Source organism: Stegodyphus dumicola, chromosome 12 (assembly GCF_044657685.1).
Source record: "Stegodyphus dumicola isolate Sdum_Otavi_A_Nest chromosome 12, ASM4465768v1".
NCBI lineage: Eukaryota > Metazoa > Arthropoda > Arachnida > Araneae > Eresidae > Stegodyphus > Stegodyphus dumicola.
Window position 1 is genome coordinate 16,947,916 of NC_140779.1, and position 21,667 is coordinate 16,969,582.

Below are 21,667 nucleotides of genomic sequence, written 5' to 3' on the forward strand. Positions count from 1 at the left end.
AATCTTCTGCCACACAGGAACTCTGCGCGCCTGTATCCAGGAGTGCGGTGGCTGGGATATTATTCACCAACACTTCAATCTTCGGAAGAGTCAAATTTTTCACCATTACTGTATTTAACTTGAAGGAAGAGGGGTTTTCGTGGCCTTCGGATTTCCGCACCCTCCCGTCAGCAGAAATCCGTTTTAGTTTAAATTATTTTTCATTTCCGTGCTTTCCTTCTTTTTCCACTGGCCTTGAGATTTTTTCCTGGATTGCTATTGAACTGTCGACGTTCGCCGGCTGTTTTTGAATGCTCGGGTTTCCTTGCCCACTGATTCACTTTGCTTCCGTAGCCGTGTGCTTGAGTTTGCTGTAGTCTTGGCGCACCAAATTGGTTTCGCTGTTGATATTGGCGTCTTCTTTGAATGTCCGCCGTTCTTCTACTTTCAAACTGGATTGCTAGCTCAAATAACTTTTCCAGTGTAGTCGGATTTCTTAATTCAATAAAGTCTTGCACTTGGGGCAGTAACCTCGGCAAAATCACTTGAATTATCTCAGGATCCGGACGGTTTCCATACAAGAGTTTGAAGACGTGAATTTTTGTTAAAATAAAGCTTGAGAGATTTTCGATTCTTTGTTGATATATGCTGAAAAGTTCCGTTTCTAATTTCGCACGATCCCTTACAACAGGGAAGGCTTTTAGTAGAGCAGTCTTGAAATTCTCGTAAGTATAGGTGGGACTTCCTGCTTGACCCAAGAGACTTCTGCCTATACACTTGAACCAGTTAAGCGCTTGGCCCCTCAAAGCGCTGGTGGCTAAGGTAACTTTTTGAAATTCGTGCACGGGGTAGAGCATGAAGTGGTCATCCAATTTTACCAAAAAACTGGTTACCGGTGAGTTTCCATTAAATGTTGCTTCTGGTTTCATCGAAGCGCGCATGGTCTGGACGATGTAACCAAATCCTTCCAGGGCGGCAGCTGGCATTTCTGGATTCTGAGCCGCTTCTGCAGGCAGCACAGGTTCTTCTTGAAACTCGGCCATGGTTATTCTTCTTCGTTGGGCGCCACTATCAGGTTCAATGTTCCGTCTGACTTTCTTCGGGAACATGCAAGGACCTGACTCGGAACAGAGAGCTTACTAAAGCTATGTTCAATGACTGTGGGAAGTAGACAGGATACACAAGAAGGGTATACAAAACCCTTTATTTTTTCTCTATTTACAATAACTTCCGTACTTCGGAATACAAAGACCCACTACTTGTGGTCTAAACGTAAAAAATATAAAAATAAAACTAAACTCTTAACTTTGAAATAATAAACGTGGAAGATTGGCCTTATATTAACAGGAAGCCGTATGTAGTACAGAGAACTGTGAACACTACAATACGTTTAAAGTTATCAAGAGGATTAAACCTCTGGCCTGGAAGGCAACCAGCAACTGAGTAAAACTTCTAAGGTAAACGGCCTGCTTCGACTAACTGCTTTCTCTCTCTCGCTTGGCAAAAAGCCACAACTTAAATACTTGGCGTTCGCCAGACAAACTTTGCATAAATACGTTAACGCTTATACTTCTGGCCGGAAGTAGAAAATAAGAAGTGATAGTAAAGATTTAAAATAAAATAAACGTTAGTAAAACTTAAGATCCTTACAAGACGACTCACTCTTATTTGAACTCTTTAATCAAATGATGACTGTTCCTGTCCAAACTATATTAGCTTCCATCTCTATTACTTCGGATAAAGCGGCGGAAGTAGCTGATGGAATTTTGGCTACTCGAATATTTCCGCCATCATACCTACCAACGACTCCTCTTCGGAACATGCCAGCTCTTCCTCTCACGCTCTACATCGTGAAGAAATCAAAGCTGTTCAAAAAGAAGTGTCCAAACTTCAATGTTCCAGGAGTTCATCTCGTACCAGTTTTTCTGGCCGCAAACATTCCAAATCGCGTGACAGAAAGTTGTGTTGGTATCATTGAAAATGCAAGGATAATGCATAAAAAAAAGTGTTTCGCCGTGGTCCTCCTACAAGGGAAACTTGACGAAGAAGGATTAGGGCGATGGACTCTTCCCACCCTCATTAAAGGAGATATTGGTTGATCTGACTCCTGGATAGGAATGAAACAGCATTTAATATAAACATATGGTAAAAGCTCAGAATACGTTGCATAAACAAAGTTGAGAAGGCGGAGCTGTGTAACGTTCATAAATGGGTGGAAATAAGCTTGTGACGTCACAATGTATTCTCCCACAGCCAACTCTATAATGGCCTTGAAGCGCAAAAGTCACGTGATTCAGATGGTCGATGTGTTTTTGTGGTAGTGTGTGGTTGTGAACTCGTGGTCGTGGATTTTTTGGATGTATATTTTGCTATTCTAAGTGATTTTAAATCACTTACGCTAAGGTAAATAATATTTTTATCTATACTTCGTTTTATACTTTTTTAATTTTTAGATTTATTTGGGAAAATTTGTAGTTGTTCTCAATCCTATTCATGTATTTCGTTTTAGCATAACACATCGAATACATTTTATCTAGTTTGGACATTTCGCATAGTGTTGTTTTGAATATTTGTGTGGAATAGTACATTAGGAATTCTTTATTTTGATTATTTCTTTCTAATCGCATATTTGACATGCTGTCCCAATAACAGAAACTTTATCGCCACAAACATTTCAGGCATTAATAACAACTACAGATGCATTCATTCAATTGATTCCATGTTTGTTCAAAAGTATGAAGCTGAATACATATTGTTAGGAAAATTTCAAACTGATGCTCCTGAATCACGTTTTGGAATGTATCAGCAAATGACAGGTTCAAATTATTAAATAAATGACCTACAATTATTAGAAAGTGAGAAGAAAACATTTCGTTTTAAAAACAATATTATAACTTCATCATCAAATATGAATGTCCCTTTTACTAGATTATGATAAGGAGTCTATCTTTACTTTTGCGAATATTAATTGATTAATCAACTAACTAATGATTTTTTTTATAGAAAATGTTTCTTCTGATATTTTAGCAGTGCTAGTTTATGTTTCAGGTTGTGATGCCATGAAAAAATTAAGGGTGATAAAATGCAATATTTGCCAGGACTGGTTGCAAAGTATTCATTCAGTAGATACAGCAGATGATATTTTTAGTTTTCTTAAAGAATTAGATAGGGGGTAATTAAAAATTTTCCTTCTGAAGTTACTCTATTAAAAACTTCAATTGTATATTTCTTATTTGGTGAAATTCTTAAAAACATGGAAAATACATTTCTTATGCCAGGAGAGAAAATGGATATTTTATATGAGTTATCTTGCATACAGTTAGTACAGCATACAGTTACTTTAATTAACATATTCTTGCACTTGTGGAATGACTTTACAAACTCGGTTAGAAAATATGTTTGATAACTTGTAAAATAATGTTAAATAATTATACAAAATATAAAAATGACAATATTAATATAAAATGTTCATACAAAAAATTTTTTAAAATTAATTAATTTCAGTTAATAACTCACAACTGTTTGTTTTTATTTATGCTTTGTTTCTGCATAGATTATGTATAATATGTAGCATGTATGTATATGGTACAGCTCCAAGTTTATGAATTTATTTTTAATAGTGGAATAGGCCTGTAATTTGGGGAAATCATTTTAAAAAAACCAAGCCTAATCACTTACCTCTTGGATGGTTTGGAAAAAGTGATTCAACATAAAATTGGAACTGGTACAAATAGATGGCTGTCCTTTTTATGAATGTAATTAGCATTTAGTTCTTTGAAATTATCTTGAAAGATTTATTTATAGTATAATATGCATGTAAGTTTATCTTACATGCATATTTTATTATAAATAAATCATGATGATCATGCATATTCAAATGATGATCTTGCATATTCAAGTTTTCTAGCATTTAAGGAATTGTATTTCATTTCCCTGTTTTGACAAAATTGAGATATGCAGATTTTATTAGTGAATGGAGTGAAGAGAGATGACTATGGGTATTTGCCTTCTAAAAATTTATATAGCTGATGCGATGGTAGCGGCATGAACTTTTACAAAATAATTCTGCCCTTAACATTTATTATAGTATAAAAATCTAAAATTTACATCCATAAAATGGATATAAATGGATTTCATTTTTATCAAAATTACATAAGTAAAGTTCGCATGTGGTGATTTTCAATGATGGTATTTTTAGTTACATAAACGAAGTACAAATTGTTTTAAAAATTATAGAAGATATATATTTTTGCCGCTTGCAAAAATATTGCACTATGAAAAATTTAACGTAAATCATACGACCTACTCGCGTTTATTAATTTTACTTATATTTATTTTAAGACAAACTATTATTTTCGGTAAACTCCGGGATTATGGTAAAGAGAAAGAGATCGACTATTTCGATCACGTGACCTTCCGAAACTGATTTCGCTTCAAGGCCATGATACAGTCGGCTGTGGTATTCTCCATGGACATTATAAGAGATAGACTAACCCAGTAGGCGGGACGCACGTCACCGACATGTCGGCAAGAAAGTGTAGGGACGGTCTGGTTTACTTTAACACTGAAACCTATGGCGTTTGTATCACATAACACTTTTTAATTATTAAATGTGATACGTTGTATAGTGATGAGACTATAAAACCCACAGTTTTTTCCAAATAGGATTTAATATATCTCATTAAAGCACTTTTTACTGCATTTCGCGGATTTTTTTCACGCGTAGTTCTTGTACAAACATCTTTACTTTAGTAAAACGGTAAAAACTCTAAGCACAAAATTTATGAACTTAATTTTGCGTAAAAATAAACTAAAATTAAATAAGATTGATAGTACGTGATGCTTTGAAATAAATAAGGTAAAATTAAACAAGATCTGATAATTTTTTTAAAAAAATTTAATGAACATTTTCAGGCAGTGATTTTCCAAACTATAATAACATTACAAAACGATCATATTTATTTGATTATATGATCATCAAATTATTAACATTAAAGTGGATTAGTTATTTTAATAATTCATAAATTTCGGAGCATAAAATTTTCTTAGCGTAATGAAGTGAAAGAAAAAAGATAAAATAAAATCTAGAAGTACTCAGATTTTATATTATGCCCAAAAGGAACATATTTTTAAAGTTTTGTGTATATGTGTTTGTATAATGTAGGTAACCCTATATTTATTGAATATCCTGTTCTTCGCACGTAAACCACATACATTTGAAAACAGCATATCTTTAGAATTTCAGCACTAGTGCTCGCTCTGAGCTCGTTGAGTTTGTTAATCAAAAATTCGTTAAAGTTTTGCAAAATATGAAATAGATTAAAACAAATTCGAAATTGGGCCGTCCAGATGCCCATGTTCGGGTGGAGGATTACATTATTCAAAATTTGATGGCTCTAGATACTGTAGTTTTTGTCACAGTGCGAGAGACATACATGTATTCATGCAGATTCTTCATTATTTAATTTCTATAAATATAATACAGGGCGATAATATTTGGTAACAACAATTTGCAAGGAGACACAGACATTTATCGTAAAAAGCGCAAAATGCCGCTTCGAAACTAGCAGCTTTCTAGGCTACCGCCGCTTTGGGCTAATAAATTAAATTAACAGTAAAAAAAAAAAAATCTTATACAAAACTTAAAATAAATTTAAAAAAATAATCACTATAAAATACAAGCAAAATTAATTATTACCGTTAAATACAATTTTAATATCAGAATTAAATGTATAAAAATTTTAAGGAGTCAATAGTGTTTATCACTATGATGTATTATGAAATATAATTGAAATAAAATTCCTTTATAGAAACTGTGCTATAATACTCATCTATAATTTTAAAAAAGAAGCACAACTTAGAATTTTAAACAAAACTTTCAAAAATTCGTTTTTAAATATTTTAGTGTTTTTTACTTATTTACACGAATAAAAAGCATAAAAATTGCAAGAGAAAATTGCTTGTTTGAAATTTTCTAATGGTTCAGATTAAAAATATTATTTTCTAAAAGAAGTAGTTACAAATTACCTTACAGCATAGGAAAAGCTAAAGGAATATTCAGCCCTGAAAGCATGCAATAGCTTTATAATTATTTGGAACGTTAATTATGCTTGATAAATATGCTAAATTTTTAAAAATCAATCTCAATTTCAAAAATAAAAATATGGAGAAATTCTAATTTGTGAAATGAGGCGCTACAACCAGCTTTTTCTTGACAATTATACACGCTGCAAGAGGCAACCAGTGTTAAATTTCTGCAAGTCGTCCCTACTCCTCCGGATGTGATCAAGGTGACAGCAGACAACGCCTCAGACGAGGGAGAAAACTCGTTTGGGTTAGTCTATTTCTTATAAGGTCCATGGTATTCTCCATGGACCTTATAAGAATATATGTCTTATAAGGTCCAAGGTATTTACGCTGCTCGTACTTTCTAGTTTCTCCTAAAAATAACAATAATGAATTGTTTATTATTGTAGATTAATTCAAATTCTTTACTTTATATTTACATTTATAACAGATAAGCTGAGGCGTTACTGAAAATAAGTATAATAAATTGTTTGTATTTAAAATCACCGTGATACAGTAAGCGAATTCTACCAATTACAAAAACGGTAAACTTATAAACTCTTATACTTGTATTTCATACAGCTTCAGTATTTTCAATATTTTTAAGCTTTAGCATGTATACAAAGCTTTAGCATGTATGCAAATAAAAAAAAGATTTTTCAAATTTAAATTCATGTTGTCGAACATTTTAATTTTATCATTTTTTCAAATTACCTTATTGGTACGTAACGACATAATCCTTTACATACCAGCAAGTAGACAATCTTCATTATTTTCTAAAAATTTTACACTTTACATTAATAAAAAAAAAAAGAAAAATATTTTTAATTGCATATGAACATCATACACAGCTTTAGCACATGAACATCATACGCATTTCAGTTTCTTAAATTCCTAAATCACGTCATATTCTCTGTAGGCATACTAGAATTTTACACATTAATAAATAAAAAATATCTAATTTCTTACAATGAAAGGAAGTAAGATAAGAAAATAAATACTACAAATTTGGAACGCTAAGCAATGCTTCACACACGTATATATTATCAATGAGCATATAAATATTATCAATCAACTCATATTATTAAGTGCAATTACGATAGCAAACACTACGTATTAAAATAATGAGGTAACAGTTACTTATAGAGTCAAAGTCTACAGTTTTGTTACTGTTGAGTAGATCATCGGACTACGATATTTATCGTAATATAAGTATTATCACTACGATATAAGTATACTACGATATAAGTATTATCAACATATCAAAACCAAACAGTTAAAAACACAGTTTAAATAAAAAAAGATGCCTGAAATATAATTTACAATTAAAAAAAAATGCAAATTTAAAATACACTAACGAGATATTAAACTTTGCACATATAATACGATACATTACTGGTCGGCATCACACACAACCTCGCTTTGCCCATGTGCACAATGATCGGTATTTGCTCGAAAAACATCAAAGAATTGCACAAACTCGGTGTCCATGTACACATCGATCTACTTTCACTTAAAAAACATCACAGAATTCCACAAACTCGACATTGCGCACTATATTGGCTTTGCCTATGTACACATCGATCACTTTTCACATAAAAAACATCAGAGAGTTTCACAAACTCGGCATCGCACACAACCTCGGCATTGCGCAGTATGTTGACTTTGGCCATATACTCATCGATCTATTTTCACTTAATAACATCAGAGAATTTCATAAATTCGGCATCGCGATAAACCTCGGCATTGCGCAGTATATGGCTTTGTCCATTACTCATCGATGTATTTTCACTTAAAAACATCAGAGAATTTCATAAATTTGGTATTCCGCAGTATATGGCTTTGTCCATGTACACATCAATCACTTAAAAAACATCAGAGAGTTTCACAAACTCGGTATTACGCACTACCGTGGCTTTGCCCATGTACACATCGATCTATTTTCACTTAAAATTACAGAATTGCACAAACTCGGCATCGCGATAAACCTCGGCATTGCGCACAATATTGGCTTTGCGCATGTACACATCAATTTATTTTTATTTAGAAAATCAAAGATTTGCACAAACTCGATATTGCGCACTATCTTGGCTTTCACCATGTACACATCGATCTATTTTTACTTCAAAAAAATCAGAGAACTGCACAAACTCGGTATTACGCATGTCGCGAACGACGCACGCTCCGCTCTTGGGGAACGTGTGTGTGTGTGTGTGTGATTATGGCAAAGCCTCGAGGGCTATCTGCCTAAGGGGAGGGATGCCTTCGTGGAGGACTTTCTAAGGGAGACTGGCTCGTATACACGTTACACATGGGGAAAACCACGAAAACGCCCATGCAGCCAGCCCGTTCGCGGGATTCGAACCTCGGACCGAACTACCAGTGTTCAGCGACTTTACCGCTCGGCCGCTGGTGGGCCTCTTGGGGAACGGATTGAGCCTCCAGACCGACGAGAATCAAAAAAGAAAGTTTGTTTTTTGAGAACTGGCAACGATGAGTGTATGCTTTTAGATATGTAGAACAATGACGCTAAGTAGTTAGAAGTGTTTTGATGTTGTAATGATTTAGTTATTGTTCCTCTTTTGTGTGAAATTCAAATAAAGTGATTCATACAAAATAGTGCCAATTTTAGATGAGTTTGAAACCAAATCAGATAGTCTACCAAAGCGGCGGACCAGAATTCGAAGAACGCGGATCATAAAGGTAAGCAACCTTTCTTCATTTGCTTATCTAGAATTTTGAATGATCTGTTTTTTACTGAATTGAAATGATAACGCACTGGCACTACACCTTGACTTTGCCCATGTACCCAGCGATCTCTTTTCACTTTAAAAAATCAGACATAGAATAAACTCTGCATTGCTCATACACTCAGTAATCTGCTTACACTTAAAAAAGGGAAGGAATTGCAGAAACTCGCGCATAACCAACTCTTGATTCGAGTTGTAAAAAATGTTTCCAGAAAAATGACAACTAAAATAATGCTACCAGAATAAAGTAATTACCGAACATCCAAACTGCCATATTTGACAAGCACCCGATATTTTACTCAAGTCAAGAATAATAAATGAACTTACCTTCAGTCTTCTCCTTGTGCAGAATATATTGCAATCAAACTTTTCTCCACACACCACTCAATCACGCTTTTTTTTTTTTTTTTTTTTAATTTTTTTTTAACCTTTTCGCTCCACCTGATTAAAAAAAAAAAAATCCAAATTCAGATAATCATCCATTCTGCAGAAAGCACCGAATCAGACACACTCATCAATAATCAAAACATTCTTTAAGAAAAACAATTCTTTTTTGCATTTTAAGCAGTTACGGTTATAATTTTTACCACTTTGTGGCATGATGTATCTAAAAATTTCCTTCTGAACGAACAGAAAAATTGAATGAAAAAGGATTTGAAGAAGGTTACTTACTGTAGGTTACTCTGAACCTTTTTTATTTATAGTAGATGGCAGCTCAACACGAATCAGTCCATATATTTTAGCCATGTTTAGTTTTTTTAAGACCTTCAATTTTCAAAGAAATCTGTCAGATTTTTGGGGGGTATGAAAGGAAATGTTTATGTTATTTTTTTGGCTGAATGCTAATCTCCTTATTCTATATTAGTTTTAAATTTTTACCTTGAAATCTTGTCTAAAATCGAACGGCGAACTGAGGTGTTCCCAAACTAGGCTCACTGCGAGTCTAGGTCACTGAAAGGTAGCTTTATCTTTGTTTCTCTGCAGCTCATCGGTCAGCTCATTAACATGGAAAGGAAGGTGGGTCCACACATTTCTTGTTTTTCTCTTTCTTCTTTTTACTCTCTCTCTCTTTTTTTTTTTCGGGGGGGGGGGGGAGGTTTGGTTATCAACTAAGAAATTGCTGGGGTGGTTTTCTGAAGGTAAGGGATAATTTTATCAGTTAGCTGTTTGGTTTTTCACTAGAGCCGTTCTCTTTCGCTTTGGTTCATAGAAGTTTTCTTAAGCCCCGTTCACTAGAGCAGATTCGAACGGTATGGAAAACTGGTTCGTGTCCCATTCACACGGTAACAAGCATTAACTGCTTCTCCGAATTGGAGGTAGAACATTCCTACCAAAGAATTTGTAAGGTTTGTATTCTTTGTTCCTGCCTCTCGGGAGCAGGGCAAATGGGAAGATTTCCCATACTGCACTGCGCGATTGGCTGTACCGCGCAATCGTATGTATGGGCTGCACAAACGACATGGCTGACGTGCAACTGACTGCTCGCTGGAACCGTACATAGAACCGTATGAAATACGGAAATTTGTAAACAAGTACGGAGAAGGTTATCTGATGCTGGGTATTCTAGAAATACCGCTCAAATTAAAACTAAAGCCGTGTATATCGGCTTCAACTCGAGTTTTTTTATTTAAGAACTTTCACTTACTTTTATGAATGTTTATAAAATGTTTTGTAAGACAAAATAATTTTATGCTGAGAAAAAATGTTTTGCCATTTTTTTAAAATTTAAATATTTGAAAGAAAAGTTTAACAATTAAAATGTCTTTCTTCTCCTACAATTTTCAGTGATTTTGCCCCATATTTTCTTATTGCATTAATTAGAAAGTTCTTAATAATTTAATAACTTTAAGGATCGATTTTGAAATTAATGAGTTAGTTTCTGAGAAAAAATAAAACAAATTTTTACGCAAAAAACTTTGAAGCAAATATGATCTCAATCACATTTCCACTTCAAATTTTTTTTTTTTTTTTTTTTTTTTTTTCAGTATTTTGCAAAACCCATTCTTGTTTCTCTAAAGTATATAACTTTAATTAAGCGGTAAAGATATTAAATAAACTAGGCCATATCTATATAAGTTTTAGGACTTAAATAAAAGAATTTATCGAAAAAATGCAAACTGAGAAAACGCAATTTAAAAAATATAAGCTGTCTATATGGTCAGCTTATATTTCGCGAGCTCGCTTTTCGCCTTATTATTTTAAGTTAGTTTTGATATAGTTTACACAAGAGTTATATCAATTTAAAGTTCTTCAAAAGCTGAGCAATTTGATATGCATCTGGAGCGATTCCGTTTATTAGTGGTGAATTAATTAAGTCTTTAAAGCAGAAGTCATTGTTCGTATCGCGACCTCGTGATATCTGCTGAGGGTTACCGTGACCCCGTGAAGTGCCGTTTTGTGGTGTTTACATCTATTAAGATTTCTCTGGCACCTACAGGCATCCAATTTCAATCCTAGTACCTTTGGAAAGTGGAAGATATGATCTCTTCATTGATACCAGTGCTGTGATTGTGAAGTGTTTGTGCGATTTATTACAGTGTTTTTATTGTGCGACATAAAAGTGCCATACTTCTGGATTAATCTGCCCTTATCTCCGGTCTAATTGGGAATATCGACACCATTCCTAGACGATAAGGTAGGCTTTTAGATTACCTTTCTTTTAGTGTATCATTCGTCCTGCTAGCTTAATTAGTGACTGAGTGCCGTAAGATTTAATTGCAATTTTCCTGTGTGACCTTGTTCTTTCCCCGGTATCCTCACCCGGCTCATTTTTACGACACAGAGGCGGAGGGTCGGTCCAGCAGGACAGGTCGCCTTTTGAACTTGTCGGACAACTCCTTGTCAAGCTTTTCTAGCGCATGCGCGCATAGTAGAGTGCAGTTGCTATAAGTCTTGCACGTGCTTTTGTTTACAATTTGAACTTAGCTGCACGGTACTTAGCCAGCCTCTAGTACACCCAAATTTTTAACCCTGTTCTAGTTTTTCACTGTGCATTTAACTTTTATTCTATTATATTTACTTCTTTTTATTACTTTATCGTCATTATTATAATTTTTATACTTATTTAATTTCATCTTCCTGTAAATTTTTGTTTGTGCTTATTTACTGATAGCCATCTATTGTACTCTGTTTCCATACCTTGTTAAGTTCGTTTAGATTTTATTTCTGTATATGCAATTATTCTGTGTATTGTATGCATTATTCTGTGTATTGTATGCATTGTATGAGAAATAGGCTCTGTGGCTGGTTTCTTCACAGCATTCAGTTCCGTACATTTAGCATTTGTGACGGAAATTAATGAGTTTTCTGTAAATTCCATTCACTTCTCATTTACTTGTCACCTTGTACCCGTGCACGCTAACTGTTGGCAGCGCTTTCATTGCACGCACTTATATTTAACTGTATTGACTTAGATTATGTAACTGTACGCTTTTTATTGTAATTCTGCATATTAACTGTCATTGTCTGCATTATATCATGGTACTAAAATCTACTCTATCTACTGACGAAGATATAACAACGTCGTCTAGCGCCTTAGACCCGACCTCTATCTTAAACTCAGACATAGCTCATGCTGAAAAGGTAGACCTCTTCTACCAGGAAATCAAGAGAGTAACAACTACCTACCGAGGTGGTAAATTTCTGCTCCGAACAGAACTCAGAGAACGTATTCTTACCTCACTAGAGGCTCTACAGAAGTTAGCCCTAGAAGGCCCCGAATACACAGCAAAACTAACAAAAGCCGACACAAGTACCAATACCTCCACTCTCTTCTGCTGCGAATTAGCACATGCAAATAACCAGTATCAAACAGACCAGCAGAGGCATAACGTGTTCGCTGTAGCACCACTGCCTAATCCGATCAGAGGTCCATCCTACGCGGCTGCTGCAGCTAAGGCTAAAGATACTAGTCACATAACTACGCCCCGGCACACACTATTACTATATCCTAAGGAAGCCACCTGCTCCACCAGTCAAGACCTTAAGGCTAAACTCAGCCAGGAATTCCCACTCCCCAAGATAGGAGTAAAGGTATCCACAGTCAGAAACATACAAAAAGGAGGGCTAGCCGTTGACTGTCACACGAAGGAGGACCTTGACAAGCTAAAAAATACGCTAAACAGTGCAAAGGGACAAGAACTGGTAGAGACCAAGCTTCCCGCCACAAGACTTCCAAGAGTTGCTATCCACAGCGTCCCACATGAAGTCCAGGAACACGAAATAGAACGAGCTTTGGCATCGGAGCACAATGCTACCAAATCAACAGTCAAGATCCTCTACCGCCTCCGAGATAGAAGAAACACAGTTAAATGGGTTCTTGACTGCCAACCTACAGTCTACCAGCGAATCATGCAGGCTCCCAGACTCTACCTCGGCTGGCGGGCATACCGAATTGCAGACTTCTACAACACCAAGCGATGCTACAGATGCCAGGAACTCGGCACACTCAAAAGGAGTGCTCCAACAAACATTATTGTGCATACTGCACAGAAGAACACGACATCCGTGAATGCCGAGCGCAGCAGCCCGCGTGTATCAACTGCGCAGACTATAACTATAGGACAAACAGGAGCATCCCCTGCTATCATCCAGCCTATGATGTCAACTGCCCCTCGTACGGAAGATACATCGCTAATATCAGACGCAGTACCAGATACGAGTGATTTGCCACAGCCGCCCACTCAAATAATGCAAACACCAGACATCCAACGAGAAGTTATCAAATGCATCCAGATTAATTTACAAAGAGCAAAAGCCGCCGCGTCACAATTGATCCAACATACAATCAACCATCAACCAGATATACTATTGATTCAAGAACCTTACTGCAGAGCAGGGGAAGTCGCCTGTTTGCCACTCTGTTGGAAAATATTTCAGCGCAAAGCACAACAGAATGAGCCACCACCAAGAGCAGCAATCGCCTGCTGCAACCCGCTCTGGTCCCCGCTGATAATTACACAGAAGCGAGACCATGTAGCAATCCTCCTCAGCTTCTCAATTTCACAGATCATCATTTCCTCCATCTACAGTCCCCCACCGGATGATATCCACCAGACATTCATGAGCATCGAAGAAGTAAAGACAAAGTGCCCCACAACATCACATGTTATAGGCGGTGATTTTAATGCCCACAACATCATATGGGGTTACCCAGCTACCACTCCAAAAGGGCAAGTCTTGGAAGACTACATATTGGCCAGCAATCTGCAAATCATAAACACCCCCAACGCGCCACCCACATTTGACAACACGTACCACCACGGATGGCCAGATATTACAGTGACTACTAATGATATAGCCAATAACCTACAAGACTGGATGGTAGCAGAAGAGAGCTGCTCGGACCATCGCTACATACACTTCAATATTGCAAGCGACACAAGGATCAGCATCTTTAAAAGATACAAACTTCCGGGTAACAAATTGCGAATGCTTAACAAAGCTTTCTCTCTAACATTACAGCAAGAAGAGCAGGAGCTAAGTCAATACAAGAGCCCCAATGATCTGAACACTTATACCGAGCGGCTGCTTGACACTCTACGGAGCATTTGCGATCAGCACCTGCCCACCAGAGCAGCAAAATGTTTGCAAGGAATTTCCTGGTGGACAAAGGAACTGCGACAGCAACGGCAAAAGTGCAGGGCTTTACGACGTCGCCTTCGCACCAACATTAACGAAACCACCAAGAATGCAATACTAGAAACCTTTAGGGAGGAAAGAGCGCATTATAAAAATAATATCCTTAAAGCCAAAATAACCAGCTGGCGTAAGTTCTGCACAGAAAATAACAACCCATATGGAATTCTACACAAGCTTGCCACCAACAAGGTCTTTAAGCCGGATCAACTCTATGCCCAAATTGCCAACCAACCCATTACCACCAACATAGCAGAATCCACGGCAGCCACAACCTTAAACACAGTCTTCCCAGCAGACGATCCGGACGATGACACGCCAGAGCAAAGGCACACAAGGGGAAACACCACTATCCCAGAGACTTCAGACGACGAACCATTTGAAATGGAAGAGATCAAGCAAATCTTTCGACAGCTTCCAGTCAAAAAGGCACCAGGTCCTGACGGCCTGGATTATGCAATAATCAAGGTCGCCTTCAACGCTCGACCCACTTACTTTAAAGTTCTGTTTAACAAGCTTCTACATTGTCAAATCTTCCCTACTGCATTCAAACAAGGACAGGTCGTCCTGTTTTTAAAAAAGCACAAATCCCCGGAAGATCCAAGATCCTTTAGACCCATATGTCTGTTATCTGCATTGGGTAAGATCTACGAAAAACTGCTAGTCAACAGGCTGAAACACCATCTATACCGACAAAACTTTCTTAGCCCACATCAATATGGATTCAGGACAGACACATCTACCATCCATGCTCTAGAACACATTCGAAAACATATAAATGACAACAGAATCAACAATCTACATACTGCATTTATCTCTTTAGATCTTCAAAGTGCCTTTGATACTCTCTGGTGGCCTGCAATAAAGCAGGCCCTCAGGGAGGCAAAGTGTCCAAGGAACCTTTTTAATATCTTCACTGACTATCTCCACTCTAGAAGTCTAATTATAGTCAATAATAACGGTGTCGTCACTAAACAGCAGGAAAGAGGGTGCCCACAGGGGTCATGTGCCGGGCCTCTACTGTGGATAATCACGTTTAATTCCTTATTACAAATCAAATGGCCTACCCATACCAGAGTGATAGCATATGCAGATGATGCGGCATTGCTAGTCTCTGGCCGCACAAGAGAAGAACTCGAACGAAATGGTACGGAAACCTGTTCCATATTTTCAGATAAATGCAGTAGACTTAAATTGATCATTTCCGCACAGAAGTCAACGGCAGTAGTCATCCCACGACCGAGAACTAATCCAACGCGACGGCCGTGTATAAAATTAATGGGACGAAATCTAAAGATCTCAAAAACCATAAAGTATCTCGGACTTACATGGGATCAGGGTCTCACATGGCTGCCCCACCTTCAAGACATCAGAGTCAAGACAGCAAATATAGCTAAGAAAGCCAGACAATTCCAGGGAAGCAACTGGGGGCAAAACCCTCACATCCAGAAACTGCTATATCTAACGGTAGCGGAGAGAATTGTTCTTTACGCATCGGCTATATGGGCGCAACCAATGAGCAGTCGCAAGATCAAACTCTTGACAACAATACAACGGCCATTTACTCTAAACATAAGTAGGGCATATAGGACAACGGCATCAAGTGCAATAACGGTCCTTGCGGGACTAACACCCCTGCACATAAAGGCCAGCATAGAAGCTGCATATGAGCGCCTAATTAGGCTAAAACAAGATGCCAACTTTGCTGGCACCGCCTTCCATGCAACACAGTATGAATTACCAGGGAGTGTGCAGTATGTGCACCCGGCACACAAAAGTAAAGGCATCCATGTCGTGACAGCACAACACCCAACGCCTCTCAGAGAAACTCCACATGTGAACTCACGATTCTACACCGATTGATCAAAGCATGACAATGAAGTGGGATGCGCCTTCGTTCACTTCAAAAATGACCGAGTGGAAAGCAAATGGAAAGGCCATCTCGCTACCCACAACAGCATTTTCCAGGCAGAAGCTGTGGCAATAGCAGCTGCAATTCAGTATGCTCAGGATATCAATCTAGCAGCAACCGAAATTCACACAGACAGCATGTCAGTGCTACAGGCAATCATGAATCACCACCATACCTCACCCACAATTATAGCAATCCAACAGCTCCTGCGTAACAATATGCAAACACACATCAAACTAATCTGGGTGAAAGGACATGATGGCATAGAGGGTAACGAGATGGCAGACCAGTTAGCAAACGAGGCGGCACTCAACAACGACGCGCAAGAGGTGACAACTCCAATCCCGACTTCGTATTTAAAGCGAAAGCTAAGAGAACTAAGCAAAGAACAGTGGCAACAGGAGTGGGATAACTGTGATACAGGAAGAAGGACACATGGATTCTACCCAATAGTAGACAACGAACGTCTCCAGGCCATTGCACCCTTGACATACTATATCACGGGGCACGGCCCATTTCCATCCTAATTTCAAAGACATGCAATTTCGATGACAGATATATGCGTCTGCGGGGCAACTGGCTCCCCCGACCACTACATATTTGAATGCAGCCTTACATCCGACTTACACCTACCACTCCCAGCCACAAATATAGAATCATATAAACGATTCATCATTAAGCACCCACCAGCGGTCAAAAAGATCTGCCAAATAATTAGGCAGGTCAACGACCTAGGGCAAGATATCTGCCAACCAAACTAGCGTCAATTAAGGCGTCTCATAAAGCAACCACAGTCAGCTTTCACTACCAAATCATCAACAGAATTCTGACAGTCTCTTATACTGACAATCAGCTGAATGCAACTTACAATATGTTTAAATTATGTGCTGCGCTTATAACATAACTGCACTGCAACATAACTGCAGACATAGCTGCTTACTGCGTACAGTACTCACTTACGGCGTATAGAGCAAACTACTGACTATGAACAGACTGCTACCTGCATTGTGTCTCTGTAGTAGTTACGACTGAAATATCTATAGAAGTATTTCCTGGAATAACCACAGTTATTACAACAACTGCAAGTTATATATCAGTGTATAAGGTACTGTGCGCAGAGTAATTGGAACGCCCTGACAAATCGTGTACAGAACTTATCAACAGTGTACAGAGCTCAACACTGACTAATCACAGGTTACTACTTGCATGTCCATGCTAGTCCATGCTTAATTGAACAGTGTAAAACAAATGTGTATCCGACTTTGCATTGTGTAACCATTCTGTAAGCATTGTGTATATAACAAGCATCATGTATCTATTACAATACTAATATGCACTGTGTATTCTACAACATAGTGTTTCTCCTACAGTCATTGCCAGTACTGTATTACACAAACGCGTTATACAAACTATCTGCAATAAATATGCACCTCATTCTGCACTGAATTTGTCAAATTCTGCACAGTATCTGCTGTATATAAAGCATATAATTACTATGCAACTATCTACATTGCGTGTGCATTACCTGCAATACCTTACAACCTGTTGTGTATCTGACTTTGCACTGTGCATTTGTTCTGTGAGCAATGTGTATATAAAAAGTACTGTGTACCTACTTTAATCCAATAAACACTGTGCATCTAATATAATATAAAATAAGCTCAGCGCATTCTATAACATAGTGTCTCCACTACAGTTATTGCCTGCACATCATATCTGTATTACTCAAACTATCTGTATTATATCTGCACTGTATCTGACATATGCATAATGTATAATTCATCTATATCTATCAATATTGTATCTGCATTACCTGTATAATCTCATAGCTTCGCATAGAAATATATAGCTTGGCAACATAGCATGCATGGTGCTGCGTACTATAATTGTGTGTATACAATAGTATAGTTTTTTTTTTTTTTAATGTGTAAGTATAATTGTGTTTATATAATTGTGCACAATTGTGTTATATACCGTAGTATAGTGTTTTATTCTGCGTTTTAATACGTTAGTATAATTGTGTTTGCATAATTGTACACCATAACTGTGTTGTATATAGTAGTATAGTGTCTTATTTCGTTTGTACAATTGTGCGCAGTATAAATTCTAATATCTAATGCTATCTAATTCTAATATCTAATGCTATATGTGATCTAAATTGTCTAAATGATCTAAATGTGTCTTTAGTGTAAGTGTATACTATATATTAGCTTAAATATGTTTCATTATAAGTATGTGTTTTACTTGTATAAGTGTGTGCAAACTAGTATCTAATTTCTATTTTTATATAATGTGCTTACATGTTTTATATGTGTTATATATGTGCTTTTATATGTGTTTTACAAGTGTTTTGTATGTATCTTTATATGTGCAATTGTATGTACTTGTATGTGTATGTATATGCTGTAATTAGTGTCTAACAGTGTCTAAAAACCAAGATGTAACAAATCATCCGCCTATCGATCAAAACTAATGTATTCCTAAGACGCCTCTGTATGGCCATGTACAATTACGTAAAATTCTTCAATAAACTCCCAAGGTGGCCTCATGAGGCTCCTGGGAGTTGCTGCCACTAGATAGGGGAGGGCGCGGGACATATGCCTGTTTACCTCTGTTAAACATCAGGCGTCCCCGTCCTCCGTCACCTGTCACCTGTCTATATGGTCATTAAATCATTTCAAATTTCATTACATATATATATAAAAAAAGACTTAGTGCTATTCAATTGGTTAATATAAACATAAATTACAAGCTTTTATTTAAAATCTTCGTAAAACAAGTTCAAAACAATTTTAACAGATGAATTAATTATAATGTATTTTCTAAAATGTTTATAATCCATATTAAAACATTTATAATTAATATTAATGCTATTAATTTGTCGTTTTATTCATTTTTTCAAAAAGCATTTTAGTAGCCACAAAACATTTCATTTAAAACCGCTCAGCAACATATGTGGTTCCTTTTCTTCTTTTAATCATTTTGTCTAATATATAATTGCATTTTAAATTAATTTAGGTGTATTTTAATTAATTAAAGAGTTCTTTAACTGATTATGGCTTTCTATAGCAATAGTAAACAATATCAAAAAGATGTAAGTAAAACGTTAGCAATCCGCCAGTCCAATTCGTGTTTGTGATATCATTTATTGCTCGCAGTGGCTTATGGGTTAAGGGAGGGAAGACGATGTGCATCTGAACCGGTCCTGAAGGTGTAACTGCTTCATATCCCCGTTTTTCCCTAATACAAACGCCCACCAGCGGTCGAGTGGTAAAGTCGCTGAACACTGGTAGTTCGATCCGAGGTTCGAATCCCGCGAACGGGCTGGGTGCATGGGTATTTTCGTGGTTTTCCCCATGTGTAACGTGTATACGAGCCAGTTTCCCTTAGAAAGTCCTCCACGAAGGCATCCCTCTCCTTAGGCAGATAACCCTCGAGGATTTGCCGCAATTAAATAACCTGTAAAGAACGCTCCTGAACTCTCTAGAAAGACCTATGATGCTCTCGACTAGAGAGAACTTCGTTAGCGATCTCCTCACACTACGAGGACTGTAATTCATTTTAACACCTATTTTAAAGAACTGTGAATGGCAACGACTTAACTGAGTAATACGCATGCGTAAAGAGATGAGCCTTCTGGTCAGACGCCTGTCAGAGAGGAGTTTGGGAAGCTCCTCCAGCGAGCGGAGAGCGAGCAGAGCTTTCTGAGGTGTGGAGACTAAATTTGTCCAGTGATGACGAGTGCTATCTTCGTTAACGTCTCTGATCGTGTCACCAACTCGGATATGTACTCAAGTTTTCTAAATGTATTAATTAAATGTTGTATCTGTGGTATGTGCTGTAATTAAAGTGATGCATCACCAATACCAGTGTTGATTCCCTTCCCACTGAAGCATCCACGACGTCACAAACCTAACCTAACCTAACCCTAATACAAATTGTGGCTGTGCGAAAGAGCGCTGCATGTGAACGGGGCTTTAGCGCTATGTTTATAAAGGTTTGAGTTGTAGACATTTACATTTTTATTTTATAGTTTACAATTTCAAATTGTAGATATAATATTAATTTTTAGTCCAAAGAGATTTGAGTCCCGAAGGACTATTACTTTCGTTTTGGCATTTTGCGTCGGACTCCTATAAATGTCGGTTCACTTTTCAGACTGTTGCCACAAAATATTAAGAGTCCTGCATGATATTTGAAGAAATTAAATAATGAAAAATATGCATAAATGTATGTATATTTATCGCATTGTGATAAAATAACGGTACATAGAGCCATCGAATTTTGAATGACTTAATCCTCCAACGAATATGGGGATGTGGAAGACCACATTTGAAATTTGAAATTTGTTTCATAATCAATTTCCTATTTTTTAAAACTTTAACGAATTTTTGATTAACAAACTCAAGGATTTCAAAGCGAGCAATGGTAACGTTATGCAGAAAAAAAACATTTTTATCTCCGGCGCGTGAGTTTTTGTATCGGAAATTCTAAAGATATGCTCATTTTAAAACTATTTTGCAATATTCCTGTTGAATTGAATTTTAAGATACGTTTTTAAGATTAACGATTTTAAGATTGGTTTAAGTACGAAGAACATGATGTTTAACAAATAAAGATAACGCACAAAACGTTAAAAAAACGTAATTTAATTTGGACGTAATTTAAAATCTGAAACATTTCAGATTTTTTTTTTTTTCCTCATTATTTTTAATTATTTTTCAAACGGATCGTAGAGGGCTGTCCATTTCTAAAGCACTGAAAGATTTATAATTAAAAAAAAATCTCGTGAAGAACATTATAAACCTAGCATTTCAATTTAGTTAAAACGTACTTTAAATATGAAGCTATAGCATATATACCTTTTTTTAAGAAGAGACGTAGCGAATATTACGTCATAAGAAGGCGTGTCCAAGCCTAAAACAAGTAAACCAATGCCAATGATGAAAAATTACGGAGTGCCTATGGTTCAAAACCATGTACCTCCACATCAGAATTAATAAAAAGTGAGCAGAAATAGGAAAAATGCATAAGTGTTTAACATAAAATGCATAGTGTAAATGCATAAGTGTTTGATGCTCAATAGAGGGAAAACAAGTAATCAACGCATCGACTGGTGCAGCATATTCTAGGATTGAGCCAAAAATATATTTTATTTCATGCACAGAAGCGAGATTCGTACGGGGAACATTATATAGCGAGCTTTCTTTTCCCACCAAAGAGCCTCTGAGGCGAGAGAGAAGTTGTTACTTAAACTATAACACGTGATATGCGCCTCCTGCTGATTGGCTGATACCGCGCATCTCTGGCTTGCATGAATAAG

The 21,667-nt window shown here is 36.8% G+C and overlaps 1 protein-coding gene across 1 annotated transcript in view; it reads right to left on the bottom strand.

Annotated features, from left to right (window-relative positions):
• Positions 1-21,667, bottom strand: part of LOC118200849 (uncharacterized) — a 163,379-nt gene that overhangs the window by 117,305 nt on the left and 24,407 nt on the right. The window contains exon 2 of the mRNA XM_085827499.1: positions 9,123-9,236. The gene's annotated coding sequence lies outside the window, so the exon portion shown is untranslated. The remainder of the gene's footprint in view (positions 1-9,122; positions 9,237-21,667) is intronic.